We start from the raw sequence: 14,402 nt of genomic DNA on the forward strand, positions 1-14,402 counted from the left end.
TCCTCCTCCCTCCCCTGCCCCACGAGGTCAGAACCTGTGACCCCTGATTCCTCCCCTTCCATGCCCAGAAATAGCTCTTGCCTAAGTCACCTGCTCCTCACCAAAGGCTTTCTCTTTGTCTTTAACGTCCTTTGCTTCTCTTCAGAATTTTAAGAACTTATTTTACTAATGTGCTGAGGCCCAGAGGGGGCTGCGACTAGTTACTGGCTCCCTGGTACATTAACTGAAGGGCTGGGGCTCCACCAGACATTTGCACACAAGCCCTAAGTGAGTGAAGGGCAGAGCTAGGATTTGCACACAGGCAGTCTGACTCCAGAGCTGCAGCTCTCAATAGTATCCTACATGGCTTCCATTGACCATGCCGTTGTCATAATTTCGAAACACATGCCTGCTTCATTTTTTTCCCAAAAGGAGATGAAATAGCATTACAATGGGAAAGATTATTTCATTCAATGGATTCTTATAGCTCAAGAGAAAAAATGGCAATCTTAAGGGTTGCCATAGATGCTGTGATTAATCTGGAAATTTGGATTTGAGCTTCCTGGCCGCCAGTGTAAAAACTGAAACACTCTTACTATCAGAAAAGAGGAAGCAGATCAGTTCCCCCACAGGGACAAATATTTCCAGGAACAAATTCTGAAAGAAGCTTCTCACATGGGGCTTCCCGTCGGGACATGGTGTGACATCATAAAATCTTCTAAATCTTCTAAACAATTTGAAAACAAGAACAGATGGAGGATTTTCAGCATAAGCAGAGGGTAGGCACTATGTCAGGCAACCTTGGAGATAACAGACTCGGGGACCCCAGCATATGGACTGCCTGTTAGCTAGAGCTCAGAAAAGCTAGAATTTTCTCTACATGTTTCGGTTCTTGACTAGATTTAATCTTTTGAGAATAGACAACTGTAGTTGGTCTTCTGACAGCTTTCAAAGTACTGCCTGGGACAGGGTGAGGGGCTGCAGAGCCCCAGGCTATGGAAACAAGAGATGCTCCAAGAAGGGTAGTTCTGTCTGGAAAGGTGAGATGTCATGTACACATCCACTTATCAGATCTCTGTTAAAGGTCCCTTTGTGCCAGATGTTGCACTAGGTGGAGTGGAGACCAGCGAAATAAATAACACAGGATTCCGGCCAGGCGCAGTGGCTCACAGCTGTAATCCCAGCACTTTGGGAGGCCGAGGTGGGCGGATCACCTGAGGTCAGGAGTTCAAGACCAGCCTGGCCAACATGGGGAAACCACGTGTCTACTAAAAATACAAAAATTAGCAAGGCGTGGTGGCGCGTGCCTGTAATCCTGGCTACTCGGGAGGCTGAGGTGGGAGAATCACTGGAACCCAAGAGGCGGAGGTTGTAGTGAGCCAAGACCACGCCATTGGACTCCAGCCTAGGTGACTCTGTCTCAAAAAATAAAAATAAATAAAAAATAAAAAATAACAGGGTTCCTAACCTCAAAGAATTCAATCCTGAACAGAAAAAAAAAAAAAAAAAAAAAACATATTTTTTGAGCAGCTACTATGTGTAAGGCATCAAGCTGAGTACTTTGCATCTGGTATTTCATTTATTATTTATTATTTCTTTCTTTTTTTTTTTTTGAAACAGAGTCTCACTCTGTCACCTAGGCTGCAGTGCAGTGGTACAATCTCTGCTCACTGCAACCTCCACCTCCCAGGCTCAAGCAATTCTCATGCCTCAGCCTCCTGAGTAGCTGGGATTACAGGTGTGCACCTGTAATTAGCACACTCGGCTAATTTTTGTATTTTTAGTAAGAGATGGGGTTTCGTCATGTTGGCCAGGCTGGTCTCGAGCTCCTGAGCTCAAGTGATCTGCCCTCCTCGGCCTCCTAAAATGCTGGGATTACAGGAGACAGCCACCGCACCCAGCCCCACTTAATATTTCTAACAATCCTATATAATAAGCACTATTATTGCTACCCACAACATGCACCAGGCAGCAAACAAAGCCTCTCTGAAGGATAGCATCCCCAACTTAGGCACTCAAGATTGCCAAAGAATATACAGTTATCCCCTGGTATCCATGGGGAATTGGTTCCAGGACCACTACAGATACCAAAATCTGTGAATATTCAGGTCCCTCATCTTAAGTGATATAGTGGACTGGGCATGGTGGCTCACGCCTGTAATCCTAGCATTTTGGGAGGCCAACGTGAAAGGATGATTGAGCTCAGGGGCTCAAGACTAGACTGGACAACATCGTGAGACCCCCATCTCTAAAAAGAAATTAAAAATTAGCTGGATGTGGTGGTGTGCACCTGTGCCCCTGTAGTCCCAGCTATTTGGGAGGCTGAGGTGGGAGGATCACTTGAGCCTGGGAGGTAGAGGCTGCAGTGAGCAACTGGATTGTGCCACTGCACCTCAGCATGGGTGACAGAGTGAGACTCTGTCTCAAAACCAAACAAAACAAAAAGCCATAGTATTTGCATGTAACCTACATACACCCTCTCATATACTTTAAATTGTCTCTAGGTTACTTATAATACCTAATACAATGTGTACATATCACTTTGTTCTGATGGATTCAAAATAGTACTTGGCACACAGCAAATTCAAGTTTTGGTTTTGGAGACTTAGTGGAATTTTTTTCCAAGTATTTTCCATCCTCGATGGGTTAAATCCAAGATGCAGAACCCACAGATACAGAGGACCAACTATACGTGTAAATCCACAATTAAAAAAAAAAAACACCAATCGCACGAGAGACAATCCTTAGCAGAAACAATATACATTAGATACAGATCCCTAAGGATAACAGAAATTGTACTTATTATCATTACAGTAAATGAAATAACTATAATTGAAGTTTTTAAAGAAATAAAAAATGAAATCACAAAAGTGATCGTATCACAAGAGATAATTTTTTAAAAATAGATCTGGAAAAGAACAGCATAGAACTTTTAGAAATGAAATAACTTGTTGAAACCAAAAATTCAACAAATGGGTTAAACAGCATTTTAGACACAGTTGATGAGACAGAGTGAGCTGGAAGATTAATCTGAAGACATTATACAATTTTCAGCACAGAGACAAGCAAATGGAAAACATGAAAGAGAGGTTAAAAGCAATAGCAGGTAGAACAAGTCCCAGAAAGAGGATAGAGAGAGAAAGAGGGAGAGGCAATATTTGAAGAGATAATGGCTGAGAACTTTCCAGAACTGATGAAAGGCATGACTTCACAGACACTGGGAACGTAATATACATCTAACAACATAAATAAAAGGAAATCCACAGCTAATCACAGTGTGGTGAAACTGCATAACACCAAAGACAGAGATCTTAAAAGCAACCACATAGAAAAGACATGCCTCCCACAAAGGAAGGATAATTAGATGACAGCACACCTCTCAAAAGCAACAGTGAAAGCCAGAAGACAGGGACGAGCTTCAAAGTTCTGGGAGAAAATAACTGTCAACCTAGAATTGTGAACTTAGCAAAACCATCTTCCAAAGCTGATGGTGAAATGGAAACCTCTGGATTTTTTTATTTCAGAGAAAGAAAAGTAAAAAGCATTTACCAACAACAAATCTTTACTGAAGAATGTGCTACAAGAAAAAGGGAAATTACCCCAGAAGGAAAGACTGGCATGCAGAAAAGAATAGTAAGCAAAGAAATTGACAAACAGATAAATCTATACAAATATTATGTAAAATAGTGACAAGAGGTGGGAACAGTAAGGAAATATTTCAAAAACTGCACCAAAAAGAGAGTATGTAAACCTGTAGAGGAAGATCACAGCCAAAGGGTTCAAAGGTCCTTCTATTATTTAGGAAGGTGGTTGAGATACTAATAACCTGAGACTTCTTTAGGTATGCAGGATGGAATTTCAAAAGCAATCAATAGAATCTATCTATCTCAATAGAAATATAGAAGCAATCTATCTATTTCAATAGAAATATACAAGTAGGGTATATAAATTCCAAATCAATAAAGGAGGTAGAAAAGGATAGAGTAAGAAAATAAACAAACTCAATAAATCCAAAGGAAGGAAGAACAAGTAGGAAGAGAAAGAATAGGAGCAGAGGGAATAGAATAAGAAAGATAACAAAAATAACTCAAGATGTATCTATAATCACAATAAACTAAAAGTCTATGTGCGCTATTTAAAATACATATTGTTAGACTGGATTTTTAAAAATCCAGCTCTATGCTGCATATGGTGGCATATCTAAAACACTGAAACATAAGGAGATAGATTGAAGGACCACACAAACACTAATCAAAAGAAACTGGAGGTCGAATGCGGTGGCTTACACTAGTAATCCCAGCACTTTGGGAGGACGAGCTGGGAGAATTGCTTAAGGCCAGCAGTTTGAGGCCAGCCTGGGCAACATAGCAAGACCCCATCTCTACAATAAAAAATAATTAGCAGGCATAGTGGTGTGTGTCTATAGTTCCACCTACTCAGGAGGCTGAGGTGGAAGGGTTACTTGAGCCAAGAAGTTCGAAGCTGCAGTAAGCGATGATCACGCCACTACACTCTAGCCTGGGTGACAGAGCGAGCGAGATCCTGTCTCTAAAAAAAAATTAAGGAATTTTTAAAAAAAGAAAGCTGGGAGAGCTACACTAAAATCAGAAGAAAAACAGTCTTTAAGATGCAAAGCATCTTAAAAGGGATAGAAAAGTTAGCTTTTTCTGGAAAACACAACAATTCTTAATCTACATGTAAAGTAGCCTCAAAAATTAGAAATCAGCAGTTGATGAGACTGCAGGGAAAATACAAAACCCACTCTCATGGAGAGAGATTTGAATACTCACATCTCCATAACTGGCAGGTCAAGCAGACAGAAAATTAGTCAAACAGGATTTGAATAATATATAACAAGCAAAGTGGAATGGAAGCTTATGGAATGCTGCATCTAGAGACTAAACTTCTCAAGCACACATTTTTTAAAATTTTTTTTAATTTTTTTTTTTCTTAGAGACAGAGTCTCATTATGTCGCTCAGGCTGGAGTACAGTGGCACAATCATAAATCGCTGTAACCTTGAACCCTTGGGCTCAAGCAATCCTCCCACCTCAGCCTCTCGAGTGTCTGGGACTACAGGCACACACCACCATGCCCAGCTAATTTTTTTTTTTTTAGAGACAGGGTCTCACTATGTTTTTGTTTTTGTTTGTTTTTGAGACTGAGTCTCCCTCTGTCGCCCAGGCTGGAGTGCAATGGCGTGATCTTGGCTCACTGCAACCTCTGCCTCCTGGGTTCAAACAATTCTCCTGCCTCAGCCTTCCAAGTAGCTGGGATTACAGGCACACATCACCACGCCCGGCTCATTTTCACATTTTTAGTAGAGACGGGGTTTCACCAGACTGGTCTCGAACTCCTGACCTCATGATCTGCCCACCTCAGCCTCCCAAAGTGCTGAGATTACAGGCATGAGCCACCATGCTTGGCCAAGGTCTCACTATGTTGCCCAGGCTGGTCTCAAACTCCTAGTCTCATGGGATTCTCCCACCTCAGCTTCCCAAAATACTGAGATTATAAAAATTATTTTAATTGACCATGTGCTAGGTTATAAAGCAAGACTCAATTCCAAAGAATCATCATCACACACATCATTTTCTCTAACTGTGCTGCATTTAAATTAGAACTCAGTGAGAAACAGATAAATTTAAAATTCACATACATTTGAAAAGTTTAAAGCTTTCTTCTGAGTAATTCATAAGTCAAAGAAATAACTATATATTTTAAGGCACTTAGAGCAGAATGATAATGAAAACAGTGCTTATTGGCCAGACGTGGTGGCTCATGCCTGTAATCCCAGCACTCTGGAAGGCCGAGGTGGGCAGATCACCTGAGGTTGGGAGTTCAAGACCAGCCTGACCAACATGGAGAAAACCTGTCTCTACTAAAAATACAAAATTAGCCGGGCATGGTGGCGGACACCTGTAATCCCAGCTACTCAGGAGGCTGAGGCAAGAGAATCACTTGAACCCGGGAGGCAGAGGTTGCCGTGAGCTGAGATCACGCTACTGCACTGCAGCCTGGGCAATCACAGTGAAACTCCATCTCAAAAGACAAAAAAAAAAAAAAAGAAAGAGAGAAAGAAAACAGTGCTTATCAAAACAAAGAGAGCCAAAGCAGCACTTCTAATAAAATGTTGAACCTTGAAAGTTTAGCCCAAAAATTGATCAACGAAGCCCCAACTTAAGAGCTTATAAAAAGAACCATAAAATAAGTCCACAGGAAGTAATAATAAAGCTAAGAAGAAAAATTAATTATATCAAAGCAAAGATGCAGTAAAAAAAATGTACACACACAACAAAGTCAAAAATTGGTTTCTTGAAAAGGCTAATAAAAGACAGACCTCTGGCAAGATTGATGGAAAGTAAAAGACAGAAGTCACCAAAAACTCTTATTAAAAAATTTTGAGGCAACATATTTACAGATCCAGAAGATATTAGAAAGATAGAAAGTGAAATACTGTGATCAACTGTATATCAAGGCACAGACCATTCCAACTTAAAAAGCCCTTACAGAGAATAGAAAAAGACAGAGCACTCCCCAGCCCATTCCACGAGGACAGTATAACCTAGATTCCAAAATCTAACAAAGAGAGTGTGAGAAAGGAAAATTACAGGCCGATTTTACTCAGTAGCATAGACACCAAAGTCTTAAACAAGATAATAACAACTTGAATCCACCAGTACATAAAAATGACAGTATTTTATGGCTAAGTTGGGTGTACCCTAGAACTGCAAGGAAGTTTCAATATTATAAATCTATAAATGTACTCATCACATTAACAGACTACATGAGAAACACTACATTTTTTTCTTTTTAAAAGTTTTTTAAATTTTTTATTGTAAATTGACAACTTATAATTGTATATATTTATGGAGTACAAACTGATATTATGATTTATAAATATAATATGAAATAATTAAATCAAGCTAATTAACATATCCATCACCTCAAATACATATCATTTCTTGTAGTGAGAACATTGAAAATTTACTCACTTAATGTCAGGAGTTCAAGACCAGCCTGGCCAACATGGTGAAACCCCATCTCTATTAAAAATACAAAAATTAGCCGGACATGGTGGTGAGTGCCTGTAATCCCAGCTATTTGAGAGGCTGAGGCAGGAGAATCGCTTGAACCTGGGAGGCAGAGGTTGCAGTGAGCCAATTTTGTGCCACTGCACTCCAGCTTGGGCAACAGAGTGAGACTCTATCTCAAAAAAAAAAGAAAAGAAAAGAAAAAGAAAAACCCCAAAATCTACAAATAAAATGTTAGAATAAGAGATTAAACAATGTTACTGGATGTTAAAAACAACATAAGAGGAAAGGAGAAAGATACCTTTAATTAAAGCAATTATATTTAAGAGATGCATTTTTTTTTTTTTTTTTTGAGACGGAGTCTCGCTCTGTCGCCCAGGCTGGAGTGCAGTGGCCGGATCTCAGCTCACTGCAAGCTCCGCCTCCCGGATTTACGCCATTCTCCTGCCTCAGCCTCCCCAGTAGCTGGGTCTACAGGCGCCCGCCGCCTCGCCCGGCTAGTTTTTTGTATTTTTTAGTAGAGACGGGGTTTCACCATGTTAGCCAGGATGGTCTCGATCTCCTGACCTCGTGATCCGCCCGTCTCGGCCTCCCAAAGTGCTGGGATTACAGGCTTGAGCCACCGCGCCCGGCTAGATGCATTTTAAAAATACATATCATCTACAATTTCAAAAAAATAAAAATAAAAATAACAAAAGATACGTAAGACCTGGAAGGAAAGAATTATAAACCTTAAAGACACAGCTGGGCGCAATGGCTCACACCTGTAATCCCAGCACTTTGGGAGGACAAAGAAGGCGGATCACTTGAGCTCAGGAGTTGGAGACCAGCTTGGGCAACATAGTGAGACCTCATCTCTAAGCTGCAGTGAGCTATGATTATGCCACTACAGTCCAGCCTGGGCGACAGAGCAAACCCTATCTCAAAAAAAGAAAAAAGAGAGACAATAAATAATAACTTTTTAAAATCCTTCATGAATAAGGAGACTCAATATTTGGAGGTATCTATTTCCTCTAAATTGATCTATAAAATCAATGCAACTCCAATCAAAATCACAACAGAATTTGTGTGGATCCTGACAAGTTCATTCTAAAATACCTTAGGAGAGCAAAGGCACAAGAACAGGCAAAACTGGGGAGAAAAACAAGGTGGGATAGCATGCCCTATCAGATATCAAGACTTATAAATGTAATGTAACTGAGATAGAATGAGATTGACACAGGGATGATTAAGTAGACCAATGGAATAGAATGAAGAGCCTCAAAATGAGCCACAAATATATGGAAATGTGATATATGACACTGAGGTAGCATTGCAGATCACTGGGGAAAGGAAGAGCTATTCAATAAATGAACAGCTCAATATCTACACAGAAAAGCATAAAATTGAATCCTTTCCCCAAATCATAAGTGATATCTATTCCAGTTGGATTCAAAACTTAAGCAGGAAAGGCAAAATCTTTAAACTCATAAAAGAAAATATAGAAGAATATCTTTATGACCTCAGAACAGGAAAGGCTTCCTTCAACAAGATCAAAAGTACCAACCATAAAGAATATATTCATAAACTTAATTACGTTAAAACTAAGCAATTTTCTCTATCAAGACATAATAAAATGAAAAGGCACGCCACCAACTGGGAGAAGTTATTTGCAACACACACAGCTGACAGCCCAGCTGAAAACCTGAGCAGAAGACATGAACAAGAGCATTTCTCCGAAGCGGAACACAAAAGACCAATCAACACTTGAAAAGAAGATCAACTTCATTAATAATCTGAAAAATGCAAATTAAGACAACACGAGATATAATTTTACACCCACTAAGTTGGCAAAATGAAGAAGGCGCCGACACCACCAATGGCTGGCAAAGATCCGGATCAACAGGAACTTTTACACTCTGCTTGGTGGGAACATAAATAAGCATAAACAAACATCTTGGAAAACAAGATGGTAACATTTGTAAGCCTGAACATTTGATATTCTACTTGCCTAGCAATTCTTCTTCTAAAGAAATTCATGAACTTATGGCACCAGAAAAAAATGTACAAGAATGTCCCCAGTAACAAAAAATGAAAACCATCCCAACAGGCATTAACAGGAAATGGGTAAAACTATATTTTGGTATATAGTTTTGGTATAGGTACGCAGTGAATCATACAGAGAAGAAATATGAATAAGCTTCCATTACCCATCACAAGATGGCAGAAATGTAAGTCAGAATGAAAAAAACCAAGTTGCAAAACACTAGATACAGAATGATAGCATTTTTATAAAGTTCAAAAACAAATGTGATAATTATATGTTGCAATAGAAATGGAATGATAAACACAGAACTCAAGAGAGTTGCTGCCTCTGGGAGTGAGGACACAGGGAAGTAGAATAGGAAGGAGTTTACGAGTGGATGATACAAGTGACATTCTCGAACTATGCTTTCCGATATGGTAGCATTAGCCACATGTAGACATTTTGACTTAAATTTACATTAATTGGCCAGGCATGGTGACTCACATGTGTAATCCCAGCACTTTGGGAGGCCAAAGTGGGAGGATCACTTGAGTCAAGGAGTTCAAGACCAGTCTGGGCAACAGGGTGAAACCTCACCGCTACAAAAAATACAAAAAATTAGCTGGGCATGGAGGCACATGCCTGTAGTCCCAGCTACTGGGGAGGCTGAGGTAGGAGGATCAATTGATCCTGGGAGGTCAAGGTTGCAGTGAGCCATGATGGCGCCACTACACTCCAGCCTGGGAGACAGAGCTCAACCCTGTCTCAAAAAAATTAATTAATCAGTCAATTAATTACTCTAAATTAATTAAAATTAAATACAATTTAAAATTCAGGGGCAGGCATGGTGGCCCATGCCTGTAATCCCAGCACTTTGGGAGGCCAAGGCAGGAGGATTGCTTGAGCTCAGGAGTTCAAGACCAGCCTGGGCAAGACAGTGAGACCCCCCCATCTCTATTTTACAAATATAAAAATTTTTTTTTTTTTTTTTTTTTTTTTTTTGAGATGGAGTCTCGCTCTGTCACCCAGGCTGGAGTGCAGTGCCCAGATCTCAGCTCACTGCAAGCTCTGCCTCCCGGGTTTACGCCATTCTCCTGCCTCAGCCTCCCGAGTAGCTGGGACTACAGGCGCCTGCCACCTCGCCCGGCTAAGTTTTTGTATTTTTAGTAGAGACGGGGTTTCACCGTGTTAGCCAGGATGGTCTCGATCTCCTGACCTCGTGATCCGCCCGTCTCGGCCTCCCAAAGTGCTGGGATTACAGGCTTGAGCCACCGCGCCCGGCCAAATATAAAAATTTTTAAACAATTTAAAAAAAAAATAAAACTCAGTTCCTCAGACACGCTAACCACATTTCAAATGCTAGTCACACGTGGCTAGTGGCTACTGTATTGGACAGCACAGATTTATAGAATATTTCCATCATCACAGAAAGTTCTACTGGACAGCTCTGCTCTAGACCAGAGGATGGCAAACTTTTTTGTAAAGGGTCAGGTGGCAAATGTGTTAGTTTTATGGAACATAAGGTCTCTGTCACAACTACTCAACTCTGCAGCTTTGTACCTCCAAAACAGCCATAAACAAGGTGTAAATGAATGGGTGTGACTGTGCCACAACACCAGGCAGCGGGCGGGATTTGGCCTGCGGACCATAGTTTCTTGACCTTGTTCTAGAACTTAAGTTTGGTGATTGGTTGACAGATGACCATTTTGTTATTACATTTCATCGTTTTCAAGCATTCTTACATATCAAATGTTACATAATACATTTTAAAATCTATATCTATGACAATCTGAATAAGATCTGAAATCTGAATAAAATCTGTAGATTAGCTACCGTTGTAACAATGGTAACTTCCGTACTGTGGTCATATGTAAGATGATGTCCTTGTTTTTTAGGAAACACGCAACGGAAGAACTTGGAGTATAGGAGGATCACATATACAACTTACTCTCAAACAGTTCAGAAAACAATCTTTACCTGTGAAGGCGTGTATACACACACAGAAAGAGAGAAAGGAAATTTGATACAATGTTGATAACATTTTAAGAATTTGGGTGAGGGGTATACAGGAGTTTTCTCCCACGATTCTTGCAAATTTCGTATAAACCTCAGTTATGTCAAAATTAAGCACTTAAAATCATATGTGTATATAGTTATATACACTTATGGTAAGGTTAAAAATTGCAATTAGAATTTTATAATGGTCTATACATTATTCGTCAATAAAAAGTTTACCTTAAGAATCCAATCCAGGCCGGGCATGATGGTTCACACCTGTAATCCCAGCACTTTGGGAGGCCAAGTAGGAGGATTGTTTGAGTCCAGGAGTTTAAGACCAGCCTGGGCAACGTGGCCAGACTCCATCTCTACAAAAAAAAATTTTTTTAATTTAGCCAAGCATGGTGGTGTGTGCCTGAAGTCCCAGCTACTCAGGAGTCTGAGGTGGGAGGATCACTTGAGCCAGGGAGGTCGAAGTTGTAAGGAAGCATGTTTGTGCCACTGCACCCCAGCCTAGGCGACAGAATGAGACCCACTCCAAAAAGAAATACTCCAACCTGTGAAGCTCTGCTGGGCAGGGAGATGGATGGAGAGGACTGCACAAATCCTGGAGCACAGGTAAGAGAATCTTCAGTGAATTAATGCTGGGATCCCGGCGGGGGGGAAAAAAGGAAGGGAAGTGAGGAGGAGGTGATAGATGAGGAAATAGTGGGAGCAGAGCCTGGAGGCCTCTCTGAGTTTAGAGAGCAGGAGCTGTGGGGGTAAGGGGGTGAGAGATGGACAGAGGGAGGCCTATGGTCAAAGAGGAGGTGTTGGATGGAAGGTTCTAGAGGTTGAGCAGATCCAGGTGATGGCAAAGTCCCTGATGTAAACAAGATATTGTGTGTCTAAAATGGAAAAGCCCTTAGAGATAACCCAGTCAAGGAATTGAAAACCGGTGTGTGAGCACAGCACTCTTGTGGCCAGTACAGTTCCCCCAGATGGTGGCAGGATGGGAATAGAGAGAAAGACTATGAGGGGTACCCATGTCAAGAGACAGAGGCCGGCCAGGCACGGTGGCTCACGCCTGTAATCCCAGCACTTTGGGAGGCTGAAGCGGGTGGATCACCTGAGGTCAGGAGTTCAAGACCAGCCTGGCCAACATGCTGAAACCCCATCTCTACCAAAAATACAAAAATTAGCCAGGCGTGGTGGCAGGCGCCTGTAATCCCAGCTGCTTGGGAGGCTGAGGCAGAAGAATGGCATGAACCTGGGAGGCGGAGGTTGCAGTGAGCTGAGATCATGCCACTGTACTCCAGCCTGGGTGACAAGAGCAAAACTCCATCTGAAAAAAAAAGAAAAAAAGAGACAGAAGCCAAGTAACTGGAGGCCAGCAGGAGGGTGATGGGGAGCCATAGAAGGTGGTACAGCTTCACAGGGCAAGAGCCTTAAATGAGGGTACTGGAGTCACATCTGCATATAACACATCTGGAATCAAGAGGAAATCCAACCACATTTCTGGATCCTGTCATTTCTGGTTCCTGGAGTTTGGGAGAAGGAGTTGCCTGCATTCATAAGGGCTGCACAGAGAGAGTGTGGCATCCTTAGGGATGGCAGGCATTCAGAGGTCCTGTGAGAAAGTTTGCTTGTCACAGACCATTACAGCCTGGGGTTTTATTCACACACTACCCTAAGGTCCAAGTGCAGGACCTGATTGGTAATAGGTGCTCAAAATTTTTTACTGGATTAATGACTGGATGGGTGGATAGGTGAGTGCATGGGTGGTGGTTGGATGAATGGATGGATGGGTATGATGGGTAGATGGATAGATGGATAAGTGGTGGATGGATGGACATATAGACGGATGGATGCATGGATAATGAATGGATGAATTAGTGGGTGAATGGATGGATAGTTGGGTGGATGGATATATGGATGGACAGATGGATGCAGGGATGGTGGATGGATGGCTGAGTTGGTAGTTTTGATGGATGGATGGAAGGATAGATGGATGGGTAGATGGATAGATGCATGAATGGGTAGATGGGTGAATAAATGGGTGAGTGAGAGAATGAATAGAAAGAAGAGCTCATGGGGTATGGAGTGGGTGAATAAATAAGTGCATGAATCGAATAAACTGGACATTCCAGGAAACATATAATAGCCTGGGAGGTCAGAGAGGTGATAGAGATAACACATCCAGCCTCGCCTCAGCAGTCTAGACCACTCATAAGAACAGTATAACCACAAGGAGGTTGCAAAAGCCACCATCCCTCTGCTCCCTGGTGCCCCTAACCCAGAGGCTTATCTATGGGCAGGAACCCCCATCTGTGTCCCCTGGTTCCAGACTGCAGTGGCAGAGGACATGGGACCAAGGGAGCAGACTGGCTACCTCTGGGAACCCCTCTTCCTTCTCAGGATCCAGGTCAGACTCCCCAGGAAGTAGGGGAGAATGCAGGCCTTAGGCTCTGATTCCACAAGCTCTGAACCTGCCTTTGCCTCTCTCTGTCCTTACACAGGTCATTTGACTTATCTTGGCCACTCTTCCTGGCAAGAATTTTAGGAAAAATGGCCCTGTCTTCTCCCCTCCCCACTGCCCACCCAGTGCTGTGGGGACATAAACCAGCTGCCTGATGGGGAAGGGGGCCTCAGACCCTGGAAAGGTGGGTCTAGCTCCCTCACCCAAGGAAGCCCATGAATAGGGCAGAAGCTGGCCTGGCCTAGGGACTCTTTCCTGCACCCAACCCCATCCTCCAGTCACAGGGTTGTAGAGGGAATAGGTTTCCTCCGAGCCAAGATAAGCATCTGAGCTTTATCTCCTTTCAGTCTCTGATTCCCCATCACCCCGACCACCAGGACCATGCCCCTCCCCAGCCATACCATGGCAGGCCAGGCCCGGAGAGCAGAGATAAGGCCTGCCTGGCCAGAAGACCACAAGCAGGGGATAAGAAGGAGGGGAAGTCTTCTCTTCTGCCCACTCCAAGCTAGAATTCTGCTTCCTTCCCCAGAGGCAGGCCCCAAGAGAGCATCTGGGCAGCCATCCCAGCCTCTCTGCAGCCTGGGGAGACAGCCTGGGGTGTTTTGCCCACTGGTATTCAGTGTCAGCGATGTCCTCATTAATTCATTTCTCATTTGTGGGCACCACTCAAAGGCAGAAAATCCTGCTCAGCTGAGCACCAGGGAAGCAGGAGAATGCAGTGCTGGCTGCCCCGTGTTGGAAAAGACTCCTCCAGACTTCTCAGTAGGTAACTGGATGGGCCCCCTGTGGGCCCCAAGGCCTGAAAATCCAGGTCCAACATCCAAATTGTACAGCAACCTTTCATGAACACCTCCTCCATGTCAGGCCGCACGCTGGGTACTGAGGTAACGGATCCATCCAAGCCTTCACAGAGCATCCGGGAGCAACAC

This window comes from Macaca fascicularis, chromosome 1, assembly GCF_037993035.2.
Source record: "Macaca fascicularis isolate 582-1 chromosome 1, T2T-MFA8v1.1".
In the NCBI taxonomy this organism is placed as follows: domain Eukaryota; kingdom Metazoa; phylum Chordata; class Mammalia; order Primates; family Cercopithecidae; genus Macaca; species Macaca fascicularis.